This window comes from Eumetopias jubatus, unplaced genomic scaffold (genome assembly GCF_037043125.1).
Source record: "Eumetopias jubatus isolate StellerSeaLion01/CBP00866 unplaced genomic scaffold, mEumJub1_p1.0 scaffold_9, whole genome shotgun sequence".
Lineage (NCBI taxonomy): Eukaryota > Metazoa > Chordata > Mammalia > Carnivora > Otariidae > Eumetopias > Eumetopias jubatus.
Genome location: NW_028274815.1, coordinates 92,561,736 through 92,589,146, shown reverse-complemented (window position 1 = coordinate 92,589,146; position 27,411 = coordinate 92,561,736).

Genomic DNA, 27,411 nt, shown 5'->3' with positions numbered 1-27,411 from the left:
TTTTCCCCTAAGGTCAGGAACGCGGCAGGGATGTCCACTCTCACCACTGCTATTCAACATAGTATTAGAAGTCCTAGCCACAGCAATCAGACATAAAAAGAATTCAAAGGCATCCAAATCGGCAAAGAGGCAGTCAAACTCTCATTCTTTGCAGTTGATATGACACTGTATGTGGGAAACCCAAAAGACTCCACCCCAAAACTGCTAGAACTCATACAGCATTTCAGTCAAGTACAGGATATCAAATCAATGCACAGAAATCAGTGGCATTCCCATACACAAACAACAAGACAGAAGAGAGACAAATCAAGGCGTCGATCCCATTTACAATTGCACCCAAAACCATTAGATACCTAGGAATAAATTTAACCAAAGAGGCAAAGGATCTGTACTCAGAAAATTATAAAATACTCAGGAAAGAAATTGAAGAAGACACAAAGAAATGGAAAAACTTTCCATGCTCATGGATTGGAAGAACGAACATTATGAAGATGTCAGTGCTACCTAGAGCAATCTACACATTCAATGCAATCCCCATCAAAATACCATCCACCTTTTTCAAAGAAATGGAACAAATCAGCCTAAAATTTGTATGGAACCAGAAGAGACCCCGAATAGCCACAGGAATATTGAAAAAGAAAAGCAAAGCTGGCGACATCACAATTCCGGACTTCCAGCTCTATTACAAAGCTGTCATCATCAAGACAGTATGGTACGGGCACAAAAACAGACACATAGATCAACGGAACAGAATAGCGAGCCCAGAAATGGGCCCTCAACTCTATGGTCAACTTATCTTTGACAAAAGAGGAAAGAATGTCCAATGGAAAAAAGACAGTCTCTTCAACAAATGGTGTTGGGAAAATTGGACAGCCACATGCAGAAGGATGAAACTGGACCATTTCCTTACACCACACACAAAAATAGACTCCAAATGGTTGAAAGACCTAAACGTGAGACAGGAGTCCATCCAAATCCTAAAGGAGAACACAGGCAGCAACATCTTTGAACTCAGCCACAGCAACTTCTTCCTAGAAACATAGCCAAAGGCAAGGGTAACAAGGGCAAAAATGAACTATTGGGATTTCATCAAGATAAAAAGCTTTTGCACAGCAAAAGAAACACTCCACAAAACCAAAAGACAACCGACAGAATGGGAGAAAATATTTGCAAATGACATATCAGATAAAGGGCTATTATCCAAGATCTATAAAGAACTTATCAAACTCAACACCCAAAGAACAAATAATCCAATCAAGAAATGGGCAGAAGACATGAACAGACATTTTTCCAAAGAAGACATCCAAATGGCCAACAGACACATGAAAAAGTGCTCAACATCGCTCAGGATCAGGGAAATCCAAATCAAAACCTCAATGAGATACCACCTCACACCCGTCAGAATGGCTAAAATTAACAAGTCAGGAAATGACAGATGTTGGCGGGGATGTGGAGAAAGGGGAACCCTCCTACACTGTTGGTGGGAATGCAAGCTGGTGCAACCCCTCTGGAAAACAGTATGGAGGTTCCTCAAACAGTTGAAATTAGAGCTACCATTTGATCCAGCAATTGCACTACTGGGTATTTACCCCAAAGATACAAACGTAGGGACCCGAAGGGGTACGTGCACCCCAATGTTTATAGCAGCAATGTCCACAATAGCCAAACTGTGGAAAGAGCCAAGATGTCCATCAACAGATGAATGGATAAAGAAGAAGTGGTATATATACACAATGGAATATTATACAGCCATCAAAGGGAATGACATCTTGCCATTTGCAACGACGTGGATGGAACTGGAGGGTGTTATGCTGAGTGAAATAAGTCAATCAGAGAAAGACATGTATCATATGACTTCACTGATATGAGGAATTCTTAATCTCAGGAAACAAACTGAGGGTTGCTGGAGTGGTGGGGCTTGGGAGTGATTGGGTGGCTGGGTGATAGACATTGGGGAGGGTATGTGCTATGGTGAACACTGTGAATTGTACAAGACTGTTGAATCACAGATCTGTACTTCTGAAACAAATAATGCAATATATGTTAAGGAAAAAAAAAAGAAGAAGATAGCAGGAGGGGAAGAATGAAGGGGAATAAGTCGGAGGGGGAGACGAACAATGAGAGATGATGGACTCTGAAAAACAAACTGAGGGTTTTAGAGGGGAGGGCGTGGGGGGATGGGTTAGCCTGATGATGGGTATTAAAGAGGGCACATTCTGTGTGGAGCACTGGGTGTTATGCATAAACAATGAATCATGGAACACTACATCAAAAACTAATGAGGTAATGTATGGTGTTTAATATAACAATAAAAATTATTAAAAATAAATAAAGTATGGAATATCTGGGTGGTTCAGTCTTTTAAGTGTCTGATTCTTGATTTTGGTTCAGGTCATGATCTTGGAGTTGTGAGATCGAGCCCCATGTCAAGCTCTGCACTGTGCAATCTTAAGGCCTGCTTAAGATTCTCTCTTTCTCTCTCTGCCCTTCCCCTCTCCCTCCATGCTCTCTCTTCTCTAAAATAAATAAATAAATAAATAAATAAATAAATAAATAAATAAATAATAAAGCTTGTTATTTTTTTAAATCATCCAATCTTTTCTATTAGCTTTTTTTGGGAATAGGATGTTTAGCCTAAAACTTACTTTTTTTAAAATTTGAAATAAAACCAAATTATTATATATGATTGTTAAGATTACTTCTTTTTTTAAATTTTTATTGTTATGTTAATCACCATATATTACATCATTTTTTTTGGTATAGTGTTCCATGATTCATTGTTTGTTCATAACACCCAGTGCTCCATGCAGAATGTGCCCTCTTTAATACCCATCACCAGGCTAACCCATCCCCCAACCGTCCTCCCCTCCAGAAACCTCAGTTTGTTTTTCAGAGTCCATCATCTCTCCTGGTTCCTCTCCCCCTCTGACTTACTCCCCTTCATTCTTCCTCTCCTGCTATCTTCTTCTTTTTCTTTTTTTTTTTTTAAATATGTTGCGTTATTTGTTTCAGAAGTACAGATCTGTGATTCAACAGTCTTACACAATTCACAGCACTCACCGTAGCACATACCTCCCCAATGTCTATCACCCAGCCACCCCATCCCTCCCACACCCGACCACTCCAGCAACCCTCAGTTTGTTCCTGAGATTAAGAATTCCTCATATCAGTGAGGTCATATGATACATGTCTTTCTCTGATTGACTTATTTCACTCAGCATAACACCCTCCAGTTCCATCCACGTCGTTGCAAATGGCAAGATCTCTTTCCTTTTGATGGCTGCATAATATTCCATTGTGTATATATACCACTTCTTCTTTATCCATTCATCTGTTCATGGACATTTTGTCTCTTTCCACAGTTTGGCAATTGTGGACATTGCTGCTATAAACATTGGGGTGCACGTACCCTTTGGGTCCCTACATTTGTATCTTTGGGGTAAATACCCAGTAGTGCAATTGCTGGATCGAATGGTAGCTCTAATTTCAACTGTTTGAGGAACCTCCATACTGTTTTCCAGAGGGGTTGCACCAGCTTGCATTCCCACCAACAGTGTAGGAGGGTTCCCCTTTCTCCACATCCCCGCCAACATCTGTCGTTCCCTGACTTGTTAATTTTAGCCATTCTGACGGGTGTGAGGTGGTATCTCATTGAGGTTTGATTTGGATTTCTCTGATGCCGAGCGATGTTGAGCACTTTTCCATGTGTCTGTTGGCCATTTGGAAGTCTTCTTTGGAAAAATGTCTGTTCATGTCTTCTGCCCATTTCTTCATTGGACTATTTGTTCTTTGGGTGTTGAGTACTAGCCCTTTATCTGATATGTCATTTGCAAATATTTTCTCCCATTCTGTCGGTTGTCTTTTGGTTTTGTGGAGTGTTTCTTTTGTTTTGCAAAAGCTTTTTATCTTGATGAAATCCCAATAGTTCATTTTTACCCTGGCTTCCCGTGCCTTTGGTGATGTTTCTAGGAAGACGTTGCTGTGGCTGAGGTCGAAGAGGTTGCTACCTGTGTTCTCCTTTAGGATTTGGATGGACTCCTGTCTCACGTTTAGGTCTTTCAACCATTTGGAGTCTATTTTTGTGTGTGGGGTAAGGAAACGGTGTAGTTTCATTCTTCTGCATGTGGCTGTCCAATTTTCCCAACACCATTTGTTGAAGAGACTGTCTTTTTTCCATTGGACATTCTTTCCTGCTTTGTCAAAGATAAGTTGACCATAGAGTTGAGTGTCCATTTCTGGGCTCTCTATTCTGTTCCGTTGATCTATGTGTCTGTTTTTGTGCCCATACCATACTGTCTTGATGATGACAGTTTTCTAATAGAGCTGGAAGTCCGGAATTGTGATGCCGCCAGCTTTGCTTTTCTTTTTCAATATTCCTGTGGCTATTCGGGGTCTCTTCTGGTTCCATACAAATTTTAGGATGATTGTTCCATTTCTTTGAAAATAGTGGGTGGTATTTTGATGGGGATTGCATTGAATGTGTAGTTTGCTCTAGGTAGCATTGACATCTTCACAATGTTGGTTCTCCCAATCCATTAGCATGGAACGTTTTTCCATTTCTTTGTGTCTTCTTCAATTTCTTTCCTGAGTATTTTATAGTTTTCTGAGTACAGATCCTTTGCCTCTTTGGTTAAATTTATTCCTAGGTATCTTATGGTTTTGGGTGCAATTGTGAATGGGATCGACTCCTTGATTTGTCTCTCTTCTGTCTTCTTGTTTGTGTATAGGAATGCCACTGATTTCTGTGCATTGGTTTTATATCCTGGTACTTGACTGAATTCCTGTATGAGTTCTAGCAGTTTTGGGGTGGAGTCCTTTGGGTTTTCCACATAAAGTATCATATCATCTGCAAAGAGTGAGAGTTTGACTTCCTCTTTGCCGATTTGGATGCCTTTGATTTCTTTTTGTTGTCTGATTGCTGTGGCTAGGACTTCTAATACTATGTTGAATAGCAGTGGTGAGAGTGGACATCCCTGCCGCATTCCTGACCTTAGGGGAAAAGCTCTCCGCTTTTCCCCATTGAGAATGATATTCGCTGTAGGTTTTTCGTAGATGGCTTTTATGATATTGAGGTATGTACCCTCTATCCCTATACTCTGAAGAGTTTTGATCAAGAAAGAATGCTGTACTTTGTCAAATGCTTTTTCTGCATCTATTGAGAGGATCATATGATTCTTGTTCTTTCTTTTGTTAATATATTGTATCACGTTGAATGATTTGCGGATGTTGAACCAGACTTGCAACCCAGGGATAAATCCCACTTGGTCGTGGTGAATAATCCTTTTAATGTACTGTTGGATCCTATTGGCTAGTATTTTGGTGAGAATTTTTGCATCCGTGTTCATCAAGGATATTGTTCTATAATTCTCCTTTTTGATGGGATCTTTGTCTGGTTTTGGGATCAAGGTAATGGTGGCCTCATAAAATGAATTTGGAAATTTTCCTTCCATTTCTATGTTTTGGAACAGTTTCAGGAGAATAGGTATTAATTCTTCTTTAAATGTCTTATAGAATTCCCCTGGGAAGCCATCTAGCCCTGGGCTTTTGTTTCTTGGGAGATTTTTGATGACTGCTTCAATTTCCTTAGTGGTTATAGGTCTGTTCAGGTTTTCTATTTCTTCCTGGTTCAATTTTGGTAGTTGATACATCTCTAGGAATGCACCCATTTCTTCCAGGTTCTCCAATTTGCTGGCATAGAGTTGCTCATAATATGTTCTTATAATTGTTTGTATTTCTTTGGTGTTGGTTGTGATCTCTCCTCTTTCATTCATGATTTTGTTGATTTGGGTCCTTTCTCTTTTCTTTTTGATCAGTCTGGCCAGGGATTTATCAATCTTGTTAATTCTTTCAAAGACCCAGCTCCTAGGTTCGTTGATCTGTTCTACTGTTCTTTTGGTTTCTATTTCATTGATTTCTGCTCTGATCTTTATGATTTCTCTTCTCCTGCTGGGTTTAGGCTTTATTTGCTGTTCTTTCTCCAGCTCTTTTAGGTGTAGGGTTAGGTTGTGGTTTTGAGACCTTTCTTGTTTCTTGAGAAAGGCTTGTATTGCTATATACTTTCCTCTCAGGACTGCCTTTGCTGTATCCCAAAGATTTTGGACAGTTGTGTTTTCATTTTCATTGGTTTCCATGAATTTTTTTAATTCTTCTTTAATTTCCTGGTTGACCCATTCATTCTTTAGTAGGATGCTCTTTAGCCTCCATGTATTTGAGTTCTTTCCGACTTTCCTCTTGTGATTGAGTTCTAGTTTCAAAGCATTGTGGTCTGAAAATATGCAAGGAATGATCCCAATCTTTTGGTACCGGTTGAGACCTGATTTGTGACCTAGGATGTGATCAATTCTGGAGAATGTTCCATGGGCACTAGAGAAGAATGTGTATTCCGTTGCTTTGGGGTGGAATGTTCTGAATATGTCTGTGAAGTGCATTTGGTCCAGTGTGTCATTTAAAGTCTTTATTTCCTTGTTGATATTTTGCTTAGATGATCTGTCCATTTCAGTGAGGGGGGTGTTAAAGTCCCCCACTATTATTGTATTGTTGTCAATGTGTTTCTTTGCTTTTGTTATTAATTGCCTTATATAATTGGCTGCTCCCATGTTCTGGGCATAGATATTTAGAATTGTTAGATCTTCTTGTTGGATAGACCCTTTAAGTAGGATATAGTGTCCTTCCTCATCTTTCATTACAGTCTTTGTTTTAAAATCTAATTTGTCTGATATAAGGATTGCCACCTCAGCTTTCTTTTGGTGTCCCTTAGTATGGTAAGTGGTTTTCCACCCCCTCACTTTCAATCTGGGGGTGTCTTTGGGTCTAAAATGAGTCTCTTGCAGATAGCTTATTGATGGGTCTTGTTTTTTAATCCAATCTGATAGCCTGTGTCTTTTGATTGGGGCATTTAGCCCATTTACATTCAGGGTAACTATTGAAAGGTATGAATTTAGTGCCATTTATTGCCTGTAAGGTGACTGTTACTGTATGTTGTCTGTGTTCCTTTCTGATCTTTGCTGCTTTTACGCTCTCTCTTTGCTTAGAGGACCCCTCTCAATATTTCTTAGAGGGCTGGTTTCGTGTTTGCAAATTCCTTTAGTTTTTGTTTGTCCTGGAAGATTTTTATTTCTCCTTCTATTTTCAATGATAGCCTAGCTGGATATAGTATTCTTGGCTGCATATTTTTCTCGTTTAGTGCTCTGAAGATATCTTGCCAGTCCTTTCTGGCCTGCCAGGTCTCTGTGGATAGGTCTGTTGCCAATCTAATGTTTCTACCATTGTAGGTTACATATCTCTTCTCCCGAGCTGCTTTCAGGATTTTCTCTTTGTCCCTGAGACTCGTAAGTTTTACTATTAGATGTCGGGGTGTTGACCTATTATTATTGATTTTGAGAGGGGTTCTCTGTGCCTCCTGGATTTTGATGCCTGTTTCCTTCCTCACATTAGGGAAGTTCTTGCTATTATTTGCTCCAATATACCTTCTGCCCCTCTCTCTCTTTCTTCTTCTGGGATCCCAAATATTCTAATGTTGTTTCGTCTTATCGTATCACTTATGTCTCTAATTCTGCCCTCGTGATCCTGTAGTTGTTTCTCCCTCTTTTTCTCAGCCTCTTTATTTTCTATCATTTGGTCTTCTATATAACTGATTCTCTCTTCTCCCTCTTTTATCCTAGCAGTTAGTGCCCCCATTTTTGATTGCACCTCATCAATAGCCTATTTGATTTCGACTCGGTTTTATTTTAGTTCTTTTATTTCTCCAGAAAGGGTTTCTCTAATAACTTCCATGCTTTTTTCAAGCCCAGCTAGTATCTTTAAAGTCATGATTCTGAACTCTAGGTCCGACATCGTACTAATGTCCGTATTGAGTAGGTCCCTGGCTCACGGCACTACCTCTTGTTCTTTTTGCTGAGGTGATTTTTTTCGTGTTGTCATTTTGTCCAGAGGAGAATAGATGAATGAGAGAACAAAATGCTAACAGGTTTACAATGTCCCCAGCAAATATACTGTATACAAATCAGAAAAGACCTGAAACCAGGGGAAAAGAAAGGGAAAGAAAGAAAAAAGAAAGAGAAAAAAAAAAGAAAAAAAAGATAAAAACAAAAACAGAACAATACAAAAAAGCAGAATGTGATCAAATATGATCAGGCTAGTGCATAGATCAGTGCCACACACTAGATTTTGGGCATATTTTGGTCTGTTAGAAAAAAGTGCCTCCTAAAATTTTAAAGGAAGAAAGACATATATGTACAATATAAGGGTTGATACCATGAAGGGATGGCAGATGACTGTAAAGATGAAAATTATAAAAGATTTTATAAAAGGACTTGATAAGATAGAAGTTGTTTGTAAAAAGAAAGAAGATTTAAAAAAAAAAAAGAAAAAAGGGAGAGAATGTGATCAGGCAGGAAACTAGAACAGAACCATACACTAGTGATTTAGGGTATATTTTGATCTGTTAGAAGAAACTGCATCTCAAAATTTTAAAGAGAGAACAACTTATATATATATGCCAAAAATAAGGGTAACTACTATGAAGGGATAAAATATGACTCTAAAAATGAAAAATAAAAAATGTTTTTTTTTTTAAAGAGATTGATAAGATGTTGGTTGAAAAAGTGAAAAAGAAAAAAAAACAGTTAACAAAAATTAACTTTGATTAACTAATGAATCATGGTAAAAATGCCATGAATTCTATGTGCATTATTCCCCTAGCGCTGGAGTTCTCCCGTTCTCCTTGATCGGTAAGCTTGGTCTTGGCTTGCTGGCTGTTCGTGCTGATATTCTGGGGGAGGGGCCTGTTGCTGTGGTTTCCAAATGTCTTTGCCGGAGGCTGAATTGCCCTGCCCTTGTTGGTCTGGGCTAAGCAAGCTGCTCGGGTTTGATCTCAGGAGCTTTTGTTCCCTGCAAGCTCTCCGTACAGCCTTGGAGGACCAGGGCAAAAATGGTGGCCTCCCAATCTCCACCCGGAGGAGCTGAGAACTCGGGGCCCCGCTCCTCAGTGAGCCCCCAGAGAAAAGCAGTCACTCCCTTGTCCCCGGTCTCTGGTCGCTCTCCGTGCTCACCCGGCCTGTGACCGAGCGTTGCTATCTCTGGCACCCGACCCTGTGTGGAGTCTCCAAACCCAGCAGATCCCTGCGGTGCGCTCCCACGCCGCTCCTCCCAGGGGAGAGAGGGGAGTCTCCCCGGATCTGCTGCCTGTTGGGTCCCTGCTGCAGGAGCAGTGGCCCGACTGGCCCGCGGATCACAGTTTATGGCAACCCCAAGCTGAGAGCCTGCGCCTCAGCTCCGTCTCTGCAGCCAGCTTCCCTGCTCCGATACCTGGGAGCTCTGGTGCACTCAGGCACCCCCGGTCTTTCTGTGACCCCAAGGGTCCTGAGATCACACTGTCCCGGGAGGATTCCACCTCCAGTTTAGCCACTGCAGCGACGTCCCTCAGCGGAGCCGACTTCTAACAGTTCCGATTTTGTGCTCCGTGACTCTATCACTTGCCAGAAGCGGCCGGCGGAGGCCCCTACCCCACCGTCTATCCTCCCGAATATCGCCTCGGATTCACTTCTCTGGACGTCCTACCTTCCAGTAAGTGGTCGCTTCTCTGTTCAGATAGTTGTTGCTACTCTCCTCTTTGATCTCCTGTTGAGTTCGTAGGTGTTCAGAATGGTTTGATCCCTATTCAGCTGAATTCCTGAGACCAGACGAAATCTAGGTCTCCTACTCCTCCGCCATCTTGCTCTGCCCCCCAAGATTACTTCTTGTTTTATTTTTTTAATTTTTATTTATTTGACAGAGAGAGAGATAGCGAGAGAGGGAACACAAGCAGGGTGAGTGGGAGAGGAAGAAGCAGACTTCCCACGGAGCAGGGAGTCTGATGTGGGGCTCGATCCCAGGACCCTGGGATCATGACCTGAGCCAAAGGCAGACGCTTAATGACTGAGCCACCCAGGCGCCCCTACTTCTTGTTTTATAAATTGCAATAACAAAATAACTACAAGACATGAAAAGAGAAAGACCAACTCTTATTTTTCAGGCCAATTCCCATTAATCAATATAACCAAAAATAAATAAATGGGCATCATTTATGCAAAAGCTTATGTGCTTTATGGTTCTAAGCCCATGGTAAATGTGACTTATTGTAGGAATCAACATGCTCCTTGGAGTCTAATCGCTGAATTTTAAGTGGTGACCTACTTATTGCTTGATAGTGGGTTCAACAGGAACAGTTTCTTATATGGATGCCTTTCAACAGGCCTCTCTTCTCCCCATCACTCCACCCACTCCTATGCCCACCCTGAGTGGCTGCAGCTATCAGCAGCATGAGGTGTGGGAATGTCTAATTATAGCCATAGAAAGTGGTTGGCAGCGGAGTTACAGTCCATCGAGTAATGTGGCTTTGGTGGTAAAAGAGGACTCACAGCTGATACCAATTTTATTTACTTATGTCTCAAAGTTCAAAACAGTACACGGAAAGAATTACACTACTGGAGCGGAGAAGGTTCAATGTAAAAGGAAGTCTCTAAGCTCCTCTCTCCCCCAGCACAATTGCCACTCCTGGGTATACAGAATTGGATTAAGCAGAGCCCTCAGTTCAATCAGTCCATGCTGTGCTCTTGGCTTACTTTCACTGATTGATGGTTTGATTATTTAATTCATTCGTTGTTTTGCACTTTATTCCTATTGCTGCTATTCTTCTTCCTCAGTAGACGTCTGTGCTAATAGATTTAATAAATGTGCTCGTACACGTACATATCTTTGAATGGGAGTGATTTTTTTCCCTTTCTATCTTTTTCTATTTTTTATTATTACAATGCCAAAATGTCTCATGAAACAAAAGCATCTCCAAAGGAAGCCTGGACTGAAGCTACTTGAAATTTGTTACCTTGCTGGGCACACTGGACTAGTGGTGCATGGAGACATAGGGGACATAGAGTGGACATCCTGCACAGGTAGGGGAAGCCACCAGCTGTGGTCAGGACTTGGAGATGATCTTCATCAAGACCAGATTAAAACCCCAGAGTTGTGTGAATTTGGAATAGGTTAGAATTTTATATGAAGTAAACTAGGCTATATTTTAATAATTTTTTATTAAAAATTATTTTATTTTTTGATTAAATTATTAAAAATAAATTTTAATTTATTAAAAATTATTAAATAATAAAAATAAATTTTTATTAAAAATTACGTTAATCACCATACATTACATCATTAGTTTTTGATGTAGTGTTCCATGATTCATTGTTTGTGCATAACACCCAGTGCTCCACGCAGAATGTGCCCTCTTTAATACCCATCACCAGGCTAACCCATCCCTCCACCCCTTTCCCCTCTAGAACCCTCAGTTTGTTTTTCAGAGTCCATCATCTCTAATGGTTCATCTCCCCTTCCAACTTACTCCCCTTCATTCTTCCCCTCCTGTTATCTTCTTTTTTTTCTTAACATATATTGCATTATTTGTTTCAGAAGTACAGATCCGTGATTCATCAGTCTTGTACAATTCACAGTGCTCACCATAGCACATACCCTCCCCAATGTCTATCACCCAGCCACCGAATCCCTCCCACCCCCACCACTCCAGCAACCCTCAGTTTGTTTCCTGAGATTAAGAATTCCTCATATCAGTGAGGTTATATGATACATGTCTTTCTTTGATTGACTTATTTCATTCAGCATAACACCCTCCAGTTCCATCCACGTCAGTAAACTAGGCTATTAACCGTAAAATGAAATCCTTGTAGAATGCAGAGTATGCAACCCCAATATATGCCACTTTGGCATAAAAATTATTTTAAGCTAAAGGCACTTAAAAAAATAGTAGTTGCAAGCAAGAAGGGCATCTTAATCTTCTTTTTCTTCTTAAAAGTAGGAGGTTAAAAATTCTCATGTGAAATATGCCATTCCTGTCTCAGAAGGAAAGGAACATTCTTATCATCAAGGATGAGAAACTGAAACCTGGAGAATTCTATACAAACAGACCTTCTTAAAAATAATTCTTATTTTCCCTTATCCTCCCCACATAGTTTCTTCCCCCCCCCCCCACAATTGCCTCTCTTTGCTCAACCCACTATAAAAGCAGGCAGGTTTTGCCATTTCTTGGAGTTTCTTTGAGTCTTCATTCCTTATGAAGATTCCTGTGTCATGTAAAACCTATATAAATTTGTATGATTTGCTCTGATTCATTTGTTTATCAGTTTAACTTTCAGGCCCAGCCAACAAAACTCTAAGAGGGTAGAGGGAGAATTTGCCTCCCCTACACTCTGAAATGAAAAGTGGGAGACTGGAATGTTGTTTTTAAAGGTCTCTTCTCCCTCATCCCTCACCACCCGTTACCTGAGATAACCCTTTAACAAGTAATGGCTCCATTCAAGATCATAGCTGATGTAACATGGTCAGGAGAAGAACCCTATTCAGAGTTAGGGCTTTTTCCAGTTAGCCTGGAGATGGTACTTCATCACTAGGATGTGCTAGTATAGAATCATGAGAGGGACATGCCTTGAGCAAAGAGCTCACATGGCCAGTATCAGAATTCAGGTTGGTGGAATGCCTCATGGATCTAGACACTTGGTTATCAGTACCCTCCAAACAAGTGATTTTGGAGCAATAGGGAATTACTTTCTAACCAGAAGCCAGGAGAAAAGGTGTAGAGCCAATGTAGATATACTGAGGCCAAAGACCTTTGCAGAGAAAGCTTTGAGCAAAAGATAGTTTAATTGAGGAAATGCATACCAGCACCTTTTAGACCAGGTACAATCAAGAGCTATTCTAAGTCTAAAACCTTAGTCCTACATGTAAGGGGGTAAAGTCTGACCATTATCTGCCCACTTTCTTTCTGTTTTTAAAGATGGTCAAATAAGTAGGCATAGGAAAAAAGAAAATATCCACAAGAAGCGCAAAGAAAAGTAGATCTTAGAAGGAAGCAGAGTGGTGATACTAGCCAAATCCTGGTACCCAGGATGAAGTGGAGATAGCAAGTCAGATGGCAGCTGCAATGAAAACTTCTGGACACTTATGGAGCCTTAGAATAGCAGCAAGGGAAAACTCCTTAACAAGTCTGTATTCTGTGCCTATTTCTGTTCTAAGAAATTACCACACACTTAATGTTTTAAGATAGCATACCTTGCAGGTTTGTAGTTCAGAGGTGCAAAATGGGTTTCACTGAACTAAAATCAGCAGGACTGCATTCCTTTCTGAAGGCTCCAGAGGAGAATCCTTTCCCATGGCATTTCCGGCCTCTAGAGGCCTCCCACATTTCTTGGCCCATAGTGCTCTTTCCCCATCTTTGAAATCAACAACACTGGGTTGAGATCTTAGGCTGCATCACTCTGACCTCTCCCTCCTTTCTTTTCTGCATTTAAGTACTCTTGTATTTACAGTGGGTTCACTTAGATGACCCAGGATAATCTTCATATTTTTAGCAATCTTAATTCCATCTGATACCTGAGTTCTTTTTTGCCACGTAACATAACATATTTACTGGATTTGGAGATTAATGTGTGGCTATCTCTGAGGGGGGTTATTATTCTGCCTTCCACAAAGCTCTTTAAAAATCAGCAGTTGAGGGCGCCTGGGTGGCTCAGTTGGTTAGGCGACTGCCTTCGGCTCAGGTCATGATCCCAGGGTCCTGGGATCGAGTCCCACATCGGGCTCCCTGCTCAGCAGGGAGTCTGCTTCTCCCTCTGTCCCTCTTCCCTCTCGCGCTCTCTATCTCTCATTCTCTCTCTCTCAAATAAATAAATAAAATCTTTAAAAAAAAAATCAGCAGTTGAGCTAACAGGATCTCTGTAACCTCTACACAGGGATGTAGCTTGATCTAGTATGACAAAGAAGAGAATGTAAACATCTCCAAAGGCTGCGCTGCTTACCTAAAACAAAGTGGGAAAGTAGCAGGGGAACTGAATTATTCCTGAGCCCTACCACCATAAGTTCATGCCAAGCAACCACCCAGCATTTTGTTTTTCCTATAGGATCAGATAGGTATTGGGTAAGTATTTTCCCAGAGTGGCTGTGAAAATAGAAAGGGCTGAAACTCAGAGTACTAGACGGTGGCTCCCAAGTGACCTGTGTGTCCCTGACAATTAATGAGAGCTGAGAAACTATCTGAGGTGGAGGTAGGATGGGCTTGGCCTGTTTGGCTTAAAGACTCAAACCCACTGGAATTAGTCTGTATGGTAGTTTCTAAGGGAGAGTGGAGGATGGTAAGGGGGAAGATAGCACATGGGGTAGACACAGAAACAGGAGCCAGGGAATGCCAAATCTGACTCCCATCTTCTCAGCTGTTGCCTCAGGTTTGTACCTCCAGAAACAGACTTTGAAACAAAAACTTAAATGTGCGAAGTTGCTGGAAGTGATTCCAGCAAGCACTCCTAGGGGAGTGGGAAGTGTGATATGGAAGGGGAGGCAGCCCACTTAGTGTACATCAGTAAGCAGGTCAGTATGGGGACCTGCAACTTTATCCAGTGGGGACATCTGGAAGATTGTGTAGAACATGCCTCAGAGTTATCTCATCTGAGACTAGGGAAGCTGGGACATTTATTCACCATCTTCCACTTCTCATTGATTGAAGCATTATTTTTCATTACTTTTGGTCTGCTCTACATACAGGCTGAACACGCCTCCTTGGCCAGAAGAAGCAGGACCTTGTAGCATAGAGCAATATGAATGAATGTTAAATATTGAGGAAATAAGAGCAAGTCACTAATAGCATCTGTCTCAAGAATAGAAGGAGGAATGAAGGGGGAAAATTGGAGGGGGAGACGAACCATAGAGACGATGGACTCTGAAAAACAAACTGAGGGTTCTAGAGGGAGGGGTGTGGGGGGACGGGTTAGCCTGGTGATGGGTATTAAAGAGGGCACATTCTGCATGGAGCACTGGGTGTTATACACAAACAATGAATCATGGAACACTACATCAAAAACTAATGATGTAATGTATGGTGATTAACATAACAATAAAAAAATTAAAGGAAAAAAAAGAATAGAAGGAGGAAGGAAGGGGCACAGTGGGATATCTCCAGGCTAGGTAGGATTATAGGTGGGTTTTAGACACAAATATTTCTAGATAAGGGGTTTGGGTTTGTCTCTAGGGACCTTTTAAAAGTTCTGGCCCAGGGCGCCTGGGTGGCTCAGATGGTTAAGCGTCTGCCTTCGGCTCAGGTCATGATCCCAGGGTCCTGGGATCGAGTCCCGCATCGGGCTCCCTGCTCGGCGGGGAGCCTGCTTCTCTCTCTGCCTCTGACTCTCTCTCTCTCTGACTCTCATCAATAAATAAAACATTAAAAAAAAAAAAGTTCTGGCCCAGTATGGTGAACAACATGCATATATAAATACCTAGATGCTCTTTATATATGTGCAGATACTATATGAAGATAGGGACTGAACAAAGGCACACTGTCATGTCCCTCCTGGGAGAGTATGTGTGGAAACTTCCCTACAAACAGAGTCTGACAGTTTTTATGCTAATGACTCATTACCAAACACTGGAAGGAGAAATGGAGACAGATATTCCAGGGATGGGATATAGACTACCATCAGAATAAGCAATGCAGGACAAAGGAGAACAATACTAACATTTGCAGAGAAGTCTAAGAGAAGCTCATTGTCTGTCATCAAGGACTTGCAAGAGCACTTTAAGGAGGTGCTGATTAAGAGCATAATAAAAAAAAAACAAGAGCATAATATTGGAATCCTACAGCATTTAATATTTGAGCCTCCATTATTGTGGTCCAGAAGAAATCCAGCCAGTATAAACTTCCTAGTATGTGCTAAGGTGGATTAGTATATTTCAGCTTGACTTTAGGAGACCTGGACTCTTGCTAAGGAGTCAGAAGCTTGCACTGGTTGATAAGGAGTTAGGAGTCGATATTAAGTAGAGGACTTGGGGAGTGCCCTTGACAACTAAGTGCCTTGAGAACTAAGACACAAATTGCCTTCATTTCCCTGTTGGGTTTTAGCAATTTATAAAGAGGCCCGGAGGCAAAAGAAAAGGTTAATGAGGATGTGAAATACATAGCAACGTTTGTTTATTTAGATGAGATAATTATTTTTAGTGGTAGCAGAAAAATAAGAGCAAGGTCCTTTGGATGTCTGGTGTCCTAGAGAGAATAGTTTAAAGTTGTCCTTGGACATGTATTCATACATTCTTGAACCCCTATTCATATAGATTCATATAGTGGACACACAGGGTCCCACCCTGGAGAGAGCATTGACCTTGAAAGTACATCTACTGTCAATAATGGTAGCCTCTAGCTAAAAACTATCAAAAATTGTGGCCTCAAGCCACCAATTGTAGGAGACAAAAAATATCTTAAGCATTTCTGTAGATTTTCAGAAGACTGTTCTTAGAGTACTAACCTCACAAAAGTTATAACAGGGTTTCATTTGGAAGCTTGAATACTTCCAACAAGGAAGAGAAAGACCATGGGACAAGCAATACTTATTATCATCAACTGGCCTCAATTCCTCAATTATAAGGAATTTTAAAGCATCTTAGGAAATTTTATAGGAGTTTTAGAGAAGAATATTTTCAGGTTGGTAACCTACACAATTATTTAAAGCAGGTTATCTTATGAAAGATTTCAACGAGGGGGAGAAAGCCTACAGAAAGCTACTTCCTAGGGCATCAGGGAGTCTGTGGTGAGGCTTCTGGTCTTATGAGCAGATGAGCAGAGCTGTGGCAGACTGTCCAGTGTAGGGCTGTCTGCGCCCTTGATGGCCCTGCCAAAACCTTCATTACCTATTTGTAAACCAGCTCTATGGGTCTAGAAAGACATAAGTGGGATCAAAGTAAATATCTGCCAGAATTGTTCTGATCATGAGACTTGGTGTCATATTCAAAACTTGGAAGTTCTGGGCATCAGTAACTACTCTCAAGAACACATGTTTGAGGTGCACCTTGGGTCACAGATTGGCCACAGTATGTGTTCCCTAGTGCTGAGCATGCTGCAAATGGTGAGTGGCTGTACTGGCTGATCTGCACTCAGTGTCATTGGAGATTGGATTCCAACAACAAAATGTGAGCACCCTGACTTTGGGCAGATCCATGTGCAGACTGCTGAGACTATACCCCAAGAGCAGGTCTAAGCAATTTGGGACTCAAGTGGATGTGCTTCCTAGGAAAGTATGACCAAGCATAAGAAGGAGCTAAACTCTCTCCTCCCTCTAAGGTGGTGCTCTCAGGAGCTCTCCATTGGGACTGAGAGAGTCTTCTACCTTCTCTTGAATTTGGGCTGACCCTGAGTTAGGGGAGGTGATAAAAAAGAAGGGCCAGGGGTTCTTGGTTGAAGTATCCAGGATTATCTCCAAGTACATCAGAATCCCGCTGCACTCTTAGAGTCAACTAGAACCTATTAAGCATGTCTTGTGCCATGTGTCCCCAGGCCCAGTACACAAGCAGCAGAATCCATTGTGTCACTCCCAGAAGAGTGCTCTCCATGGACATCTGTGATCAACTAGTGGTGAGGAATCAATTGTAGTTTCAATGGTGGACTAAAACTGTCTATGTTAAAATGTGAAAAATGCTGGAAGAATATTGTAAAACATGATTTAAATGAATGGTAGCTCTTGCAAGAAAGTAAGGACAATACTGTGAAGGCAGAAATGAAGTAGATCAGAAGTCCCAGGAGATTAGCAGGTGCTAAAGCCATCAGCTGACTTGGGAAGTCTATTTTTCACAGGAAGCCCAGACCTTCTGTTTTAACAGCTGCAAGCACTGGGGACTGTTCCTTGGAGACGGAGCAAAGTGGGAAAGTTGACTTTCTAGATACCAAAGGATTATATATTTTTTTTTAAGATTTTATTTATTTATTTGAGAGAGAGAAAATGAGAGATAGAGAGCATGAGAGGGAAGAGGGTCAGAGGGAGAAGCAGACTCCCTGCTGAGCAGGGAGCCCGATGTGGGACTCGATCCCGGGACTCCAGGATCATGACCTGAGCTGAAGGCAGTCACTTAACCAACTGAGCCACCCAGGCACCCTAGATACCAAAGGATTATAAAGCCATTGTAATTTGAGTGAAATTTCAGCATAGAGAGAAATCAAATAGTGCAAGAGAGAAGACTCAGACCCACACATGTATTCAATAAACAATCTAGGACAATTGCATATCCACATGGAGAACAAGCATGCACACTGCCTCATGCCATGCATCTTAGCAGAATAAAGACTTAAATATAAAAGCATAATGTTACAGTTTTCAAAATACATACACAAGTGTATCCTCAGGACTTCCAAGGTCGGAAAGGATTTCCTTAATAAAAGTAAAAAACATGAACCAAAGCGAAGTGAAGCACTCAAGTTCATTAAAACTGAGAGCTGTTCTTCATCAAAAGAACTCAAAGAAAGAGAAAAGAAGTATCATAAGTGGCAATGGAGTAGGGGAAGGGGAGAGAGAAGAAAAAGAGGCTCAGATCAATAATAAAAAGAGAAAATGGCCCCAAGGGGTAGAGTTGGCAGAGGTATAGATTGGCAATTTCATAGATGAAGAAACACAAATGGCCAGGAAACATTAAAAATGCTCAACGTCATTAGTTACCAGGGAAATACATGAATAAATTGGTCATAATCCCAGGGTCCTGGGATTATGCTATCTGGCATGCTATCTGGCAAAGTTAAGATACTTGATCACACCTGATGTCTGGCAGGGCTGTGGAGCAGCATAGAATGTGGCATTATCTGGTAAAGTAAAGCTGCACATACTCTGCCATTGAGCAATTTCACACAGGATCATCTATGCTGGTGAAACTGGTCCACGTGCACTGGACACGTGTTTAAGAATGCTCACAACAGCATTCTTCTAATAGCAAAAGCCTTGGGAACAACCCAAACCTCCACTGACAGGAGGAGGGACAACTAACTTCAGGTTGGGAGCTCCCTCTGGGGGCAAGGTGGGTGTCAGGTCCAGGTAGTACACTTGGAGGCTAATGATCTGTATCTTAAACTGGGTGGTGGACAAGTGGTTTTATTTCTGGACTTTATGACACACACATATGTATTATAGTTGTATGTATCAAACATTTCACAGTTCCAAGAAAAGTCATTTAGAAAGATCTAATCTGAGCTCATCACCGGGGGTGTGGGGGGACCAAGAGTCAGAGTGTTAAGCCCCAGTATGAGAATTATCTTTTACTTGTAATGGAAACCCAGCCCAAGTAGGCAGCTCAGCGACCATTTTTCCATTAGAGTTACTCTCTGGAATGTAAAGGTGTGTTGCTTATTAATTTTACACCTTGGCTACAAATCCACTTCACTTGGGGTTAGAAGGCACACACCCAGACCCAGGTACTTCTTGGTTCAGTGACTCTTGTCAGGTCACCTGTGGGGTGTTGAGTACTGTGGAAAATATTTTAGCTCACTAAAATCTGGAAATTCAGATTTCTTCCCTGTCTCACCCATGAAGACCCACCATTAAGGGTATTTTCTCTGAACATGTCCCTTGTCAGGAGGCTGGGGATACTTCCTCTGGGCAGATGAGACAGTGGAGTCAGCCTCCAATCCCTCCAGGGCTGACACTTCTGCAGGGTGCCTCCATGACCTTAGGCACATGCCCAGATCTAGTGGGAAAGCTGAGCAACCCACCCAGTCCCAGCCTCCCTTGCCTGGCCCTCAGGGAGCTGGAGGATGATGCCCACTTGTGCTTGCTGCTTTCTCTGCTTGTCTCAAGTAATCCTCCGGAGAAAGTTTTGCACAGAGGGTCTTTGTCATCTTCATGATGACATTTGAGATTGCATACAGCTTCTTTTGTGGGCACAAAAACGATTACCAGGAAGAAAAAAAAATGTGATGGGGGGGTCCTTCCCACACTCAACACACATGCAAACACACAGAGAGCCTGTGGAGCTAGACATACATCACTCTCCCTAAAAAGAAAACACAAAAAATCTTTGATTCTTAAGTTAAAAATCTCACCCTGGGTGGAAGAAGAGGGGACAAAGCAAACCCTCTAAGCCTGAGTGCCCAGTGTCTTCATGTCCACTCCATCTGAGTCCTCAGAAGATTCATGAGGATTTTTAAGGTCTGGTTACTCACTTCTCCCGCCTCATCTCCCCTTGCCCTGCACCTATCATCTGTTCTTCTGCCATGCTTTCCATTCCTTCATGTTTTGTCTTGCCTCGGAGTCTCTCACAAATAGATCCCTCAGAGAGAAGTCCAAAACTTTCTCCTCCCTTATTCAGCCCTCATCCCTACAACCCAACACCAGGTAGCTTCAGTTTCCCTTTACCTTTTACTGTGTCCTCAGCCCACATCCCCCTCAGAATTAAATACTCACTTGGCCTCAGCCAGTGAAATCTGAAGTGCCCCAACTATGTTACTTGTATAAACACACATCTGCTACAACACGCTGTGTCTTCGGAGCCCCAAGTGGTCTCTGGTGTATTTACCCCACATGACTGCCAGGGAGGGCTCTTGGAATCCAAGGCTGCCAAGTGGAAGAATTGGCACAGTTGCAATCTGTCACTTTGCCAGACAAAACAAAGACATGATTTCCCAGTTGCTTTCCATGAAGACCACCTTGCCAGAACTCCCTGGGACTTGGGATGAGCATTCTTTACCAGTGGCTTCCACAAGGCAAATCAGGAAGGAGACTCCATGGTACACGGTAGCAAACCAAGCCTTTCCCATTTCAGTGAAGCAGCTCAGAGATGGCCATCACATCCTCCAGTTAGTGGTTTCTATCTGCAGAGATAGCCACTAGTTTCCCCCATCCCCCATGAAACAAAACAAGAATAGCAAAAATGCCAAAGAATTGACTTTTCTGAGTTCTTATCTTTAAAAACACCTACATTGGTTTGTAGCAGGGATAGACCAGGGACTTCAGAAACTTCAGAAATTACAGTCCTGGGAGTTAAAGCACCCTTTTATGCTAAATCCATACCTGCTGTTCTGTTCACCTGTTTGTTACCAGTTTGTTCATGTTTTGCCTTGTGAAGTGACACAGAGCCCATGGATACCCTTTTGTACAAGACAGTCCTTCCAATCACAGAATTTCTCATAACTCCCATGATTATTTTCCTTTAAAAAAATATTTTCTGCTTCTTTTGTCATTCTCTATGGGAATTATTTCTTAGGTTGTTCACAAGTTTATTTTTGCAATCTTTCAAAAGGTGCAACACCCCAACTCTCCAGCACATGCCCCAGGTGCGACTGAAGAGCAGGTATTCCCTTAAAATACCATTTTGACAAGCTGCCAACCTGACTTATGACATTGCAAGCATGCGTGCTTAGATTTGCTTTGCTCGTTCACCCACTGTATGCATTTCTGCTCTCATCTGAGTCTCAAGGGTTTCCAAATCTATGTCCAGGTAAAAGAGAAAAAAAAATCAAATTCCCTGCATGAGCCCCCAGCACATGCTCTAAAATTCCTCTTCAATTATTCCTGGGTCCGTGCCAACTCCTTCCCACTGAACTGCACTGTGGCATTCCAGATCAAATCAGTACTTTAAGTGAAATTTAGATCAAAGGGTACAGGCTCTCACACAAAGTATATCAGGATGTGAATATTAAGTTCTCTGGGTTTAATAGCAGCACTTGGTTTAGAATCACTGCTTGCATCAGCACAGCTTGAGAAAAACAGATCCTCAGTAATGACATGTAAGTCACATTTCTCAGGGCATGTGAGGAAAATTGATTTTACAGAAATAAGAAAAGAAACTTTGCCCCAAGTGCCCCAATTCTGCCCCTGGGCAAATTTTCCCTCTTGCATCCACAACAAAGGAAGATGGGTAGAGAATTGTCAGGGTCTCCAAGCCAATCCATTTTTATTTTCTCCTTTTCCCCTCCAACTTGCTTAATTCTCTCTCTACAACATTTCTCTTCTAGACCAAGGTTTTTGCTTTCACGGCTGCAGTGAGTTTAAAGAATTGAACAGAGGAAGCCGTCTTGAAAAAAAGCTCCAGCAGGAAGGAGTGCTGGGCAGGGGATGTCTATCTTCTGTCTGCTAAGACAAGTCCCTGTTTCTTGTAGAAAGAAGAAAGCATTGTCTGAGTTCCAGTTTCCCAGAAGTCAATGGCTGAGCTGAGGGTTTGAGTGCAAGCAGTTTATTGTGTGGGTTTGAGTGCAAGCAGTTTATTGTGCGGTGATGACAGGAAGTATTGGTAGGACCGTGGGGAGGAGATTGGGAAAGGAAAGCAGCCAGTGGGGTGTCACCCTCAAGTGAGTCACCATGCTCAGGAACTAAAGCTTGGTTCTGCTGGAGAAATCTGGGAACCAGGCTGCACCCACAGCTTGGAGTTTTCCCACCTGAGAGGAGAAGGACCTGTGGTATATATCAACCACCTCCACTAGTCATTGCTTTGCAGGGGGCTTCTGGGCATCACTAGTTCTCCAGTACTTCCAGCCTGCTGTGCTTGGGCAGAGCAAGTTCTGGTGGACCAGGCAAAGAAACACAGATGCTGGTAGTGGGAAGGCAGGTGTGCTGGTTTGGATTTCCTCATCAGGGAGAGAGTAGAAAACAGACTGAGCTCATGGGCTACTGAGGGGATAAAAGAGATGGTACCTATGATAGGTCAGCTCTTCAGCTACAGGGAGCAAGCAGGTGATGTGTGTCCTGCAAGTTGTCTGCTTACCAGCTAAATAGCAAGGGCCAGAGGTCCACATCTTTCTCAAAACAAATGATTACACCTGCCTGATTCTTGATACACTTTCCTTCTTCCTCCTTTATTTCTAAGAAACCTCAAAATTCCTTGGCAAAAGCACACTTAATCCCATTTGCAGCTTGCTAAAGATGGTAAGATACCAGTCTTGAAGATTTTAGTCTGTCACAGTCTAATCGACTTAGCCATGTAATCTATCATAATGCAAAAGCCTTTTTTTTAGTTTTCTATTCTCTTCCCAATTTTTAATACAATGCTAAGATCGCTACATTGCTACAATGTAAATTCTAAGATTGTCCACCAAGCTCCATAGGAAAGTAAGGAGGAAATGTTTTCTTATATATATTGAACAAGAACTGAAAGGGGGCACCTGGGTGGCTCAGTTGGTTGAGCGACTGCCTTTGGCTCAAGTCATGATCCCCATGTCCTGGGATTGAGTCCCTTGCCTGGCTCTCTGCTTGGCAGGGAGTCTGCTTCTCTCTCTGACTCTCCCTCTTCTCGTGCTCTCTCTCTCACTCTCTCAAATAAATAAAAATCTTTTTTAAAAAAAGAACTAAAAAATATATGAGGGAAAAGAAGAAAACCCAGGATTCCATATAAAACTGAATTTCTTCACTCTAATGCAAAATTCCAAATTTTGAAAATGGTAAGGTCAGTACAAAAGACGTGGGTCAGGACTTTAGTGGGGCAATTTGAAATTGCCTTAAGTAAAGCAGCACAAAATCCTCATCTATTTTTTTTTAATTTTTTATGTTGGGCTTATTTCATCCTTTAGCTGTCTTCCAAAATCATTTAGACTTTGAAAGAAAACAAAAACTTGTTCCAACAGCCTATTATTATTTTTTTCTTCTTCCAGCTATTTCAGAAGCAGTGGCTGGAAGAACTCTTTGCCATTATCTATTAATATTATTTAATTTGTCACCCATTGCAAAAATCAAATATTTTTTCTGTTTGTAATTGGGAATGTTTATATTTAGCTAAAAAGATTTTCATGGAAATGAAGAGGACATTCAATCCAAGGAAAGACTATGGAATTGGTTTTATTCTCCATGCTTCTCACTGTCTATGTTTGCCTTTTTTTTTTTTTTTTTAATGGTAGGGAGTACGGAGTTCTGTTTAACTAGCTTTCCTGATTAATTACACACTATGAATGAAACTATATTAAACATCCTTCATGATGAAAACTCATGTGAAGAAAATTTGGTTCTTCTTTGATGATCCAGAAATGTTTATAATTAAGACTAACCATTATGCAAATGGATTTTTAGGTGTCGGTAATCTGAATGATGACTCGGAGTCTGGATGAGTTGTTTTCTGATTGTTGGATCATTGAAAGACCATAGGTAACATATTGTTCTGATTTTGGTCTCCTGAAAGACTATGCATTATTTATAGGTTGTCCTTAATTATATATGCTTTTTATGATTCACAACATCTTTCCTTTTAATTTTCCATAGTAATTATCAGTGAAAAGCCTAATGCATATTTGCCACAAGCCTTGTATTATCATGATTTACTCTAGAAAGAAAAAGGTAGTAGAAGCAAAGGAAATCTTTTTAGTTATCCATACCATGGAAGTCATATCCCTCCCTGTGTCTGTCACAGTGACTGGCCATTTCTTTGATCTTGACATTATTAAACCCATCAGATCCCTGACCCATCCAAATCAGTGAGGGCTCATTAAGTCAGGTCTCCCAGATTTCTCAGTCCTTGATTACACCCCATTTTATCTTCTCTTCATCTCCTTAGCCTAAGTTACAAAGGGAAGCTGTCTTTGCCTGCAATTTCCATCAGGTCAAAAGGTGGCTCCACCTTGAGGGCTCTGTAGCTTGAGCATATCAGCCCCCTGTCCATTCATTTCTGGCTGAAAAGGTTTTTGTGGGAATTAACCAAAATGTGGTGACACCTGAATGGCACTTGGAATATCAGTATTATTTTTATCTACAGTAAAGAGTCTTATATTGGCTTCCCCAGAAGTACACCCTAAGAGAAGGATATGTGAGCAAATGGCCCATTTGGGAAGTAGTACCAGAAAGCACAGGTGGGGAGTGAGGAAGTGAGACAAGACAGGGGAGAGTCCACAGGTGAGTTGATAAGCAGGTTACATCTGTGGGAGGCTGAGCTCAGTTCTGATGGAGACCTCTGACAGAGTAGGTAGGACATACTTCAGCATTGTCCCATCTCATGTTTGAGGAAGCTGGATTTTTATTTTACAGGTTATATCTGCCACTGGTTGAGAACTACTCCCTAGGGCACTAACTCCCCAACACTTCTAACCTGACCCATGCTTATGGTCTATGATCTGTGCATATCTGTGGGCTGAGCACACCCAAAAGCAAGCCCTTGGGCAGAGTCCCAGGTGCCTGCAGCAGGAAGCAGTTAAGTGTGCATGGGAAGGTGAGTGTCTAAGTGAGCATTAGAACCATCTGGAAGGCTCATTAACACACACTGCCAGAGCTCTTCCTCAGAAATTCTGATCTAGTAGCTCTGGGGAGGAGCCAAAACCTTGCCCTTCTAATATTTCCCCAAATTAGGTGATGCCAATGATCCTGGTCCAGGGACCAATTTTTGAGAACCACTGGCCTAGTAGACAAAGGTGGGGCTTCAGTGGTGTCTGCTTACAGAGTATGCTAGTAAAATCTTCAGAGCAACTAGTCTGTGTTGTGGGCAGTGGATGAAACTCAGGGAAGGAGAGAGATGACGGCATAAGAGGAAGTGAACTGATGTAATATCTCTTTTCTCTCTGTCATAGAGGATATAGTGTCTTGGCCCAGTGATCAGCTCTACAACTCCATTCCTGAATGTCACCTTCATTTATAATGGATAAAATAGTCCAGTTTTTGAAAATCGTGGGGGACATGGTGGGTTTTAATCTTTTCCTATAGACACATGCATGAGAGACAATGACCCTGAATGTGACACCTCCCATGGGTGTACCCAAGTTTTGACAACTATCTCTCAGATCTTGAGAACTGATAAAACATTGTAATTATTTGTAATCTCCATTTTATTCATGGTCAAAGTGCAAGAATACCTCAAGAAGTGCCTCAGTAAGAAAGGAAATTGGTCAGTGTTTATTCTCAATTCTGGCCATTCCATCCCTTCCCAGCCACTCAAGTAAGGCTAAAGGAAGGTCCGGGAGTAAGATATAAGGCAATATCCACAGCTTCTCTGTGCATCCACCAGCATGACTCTCTGGAGCAAGTGGGTAAGTGGCTCTGGTGCCAGGCCCATAGCACTGAATTCATTGACATCTTTGGCTCACACTTGTGTGATCCTGGGTTGTCTATTGAGACCTAGATGCTATATTGTTGCGATTATGTGTGTTTCATCCAGCTCTGCCATTGAGAGGAAGCACCCAACCCAGGTACAGCAGCCTCCATCTTGGATTCAGGCAAGGTGGCTTCCTGAACGGTATTAACCTCATGTGTGTGAGGCAAGGCCTAAGGGGGCAGCTGAGTTTCAGAAATCTCCCTCAACTACAACTGTGTGTCAGTTGGTGAAAGTTTTTGTGGGAGTTGGGGAGGACAAGAAGGTTAAACTTCCATCTGTCACTGGCGAATATTTCTGCTAGGTATCGTGACAGTTCAGCTCTTTTCTGTGTGAGTGATGTAAGGTACTGTCTCTCATCTCCACATCCTTTGAAGCTATTCTTGGCACTTATTAACATGGTTGCTGGGCAGGGAGTAATATTGTTATAGTGATATCTAAAAATAGCTCTAATTTTCATCAAGGAAATAATTTCCAAGCTTTGGCAATTGTATTAGTTGTAATTGCTTTTGACACATTTCCCATCTGATTGCAATGTGCAGGTGTATTACAGCAGGGACCCATGCCCTACTGGCTTAAACCAGTGCCAGGAACAAGTTTTTCAGTGAGAATGGTTCAGCACTTTGCTCAATAATATGAATTTCCAATTGCTATTAGAAACCCAAGATTATGGCATGTTAAAGACATATATAGGTTAAATAGAATGTATCCCAATGTCTATGAATATAGTGAGAAAGCAGAGGTACTAAGGTATTAGGGATTGCCCCAAGAATACCAGGCTAATTAGCAGGAACTACAATGGAAACCAGATTCCAAGCTCCACTGTTTCCCACATGAGTCCAGCCAGCCAGCCTCAAAATCTCAAACTCATCTGACTTTTTCTTCCCTTTCCTCCCCCAAATATAGCTGTTCATGTCCTGTCATTATTTCTTTTCTGAATTCTGTCTCACACAACTTTCCAGTTCCACTGCCATCACTTTTAGCCCTTCACTCATTCCTGTATTTTAACTTCAGTTGTCACCCAACTTGTCTCCCTAGTGGCCATCTTTATCTGCTTCAACCCACCCTCCATTCCACTTCCAGATTAGACTTCCCCCATAGATTGTTATGTATTCTTCTTTTGTAAAGTAAGGTCATTCCTAAATTACAGAGGTAGTGAGCTAAAAGGTATTTCTAATAAATGACAATTAAGTGCTATAACAGCAGACCCTTTAGGTATCCTGCCATGGCACCTCCATTCCCACCCATGCTGATGTTTTCCTACTGTGAGCCCCAGTGACTCAGCCTGAGGTTGTCTCTGGTTGAAAAGGATGCTCTCCTTGATACAGGGCAAGCAGGAAGCACCAGGGGAATTGAGACTTCAGAGAGCAACTCTCAAACAGTAATGGGTGAGAGATAGTGGAACCTATCTCAACTTTTTAATTCTTCTGGAGAAGTGCTCTGTGCTTCTTTCCAAGGTCACCAGTGGGAATTAACTGCATTTTCTCACAGTGATAACCTGCATGATAGCACACCTGTATCAATTCCCTTCTCTTTCCTCTCTCATTTTTCTATTTTCCACCTGGTGCTGCTTGG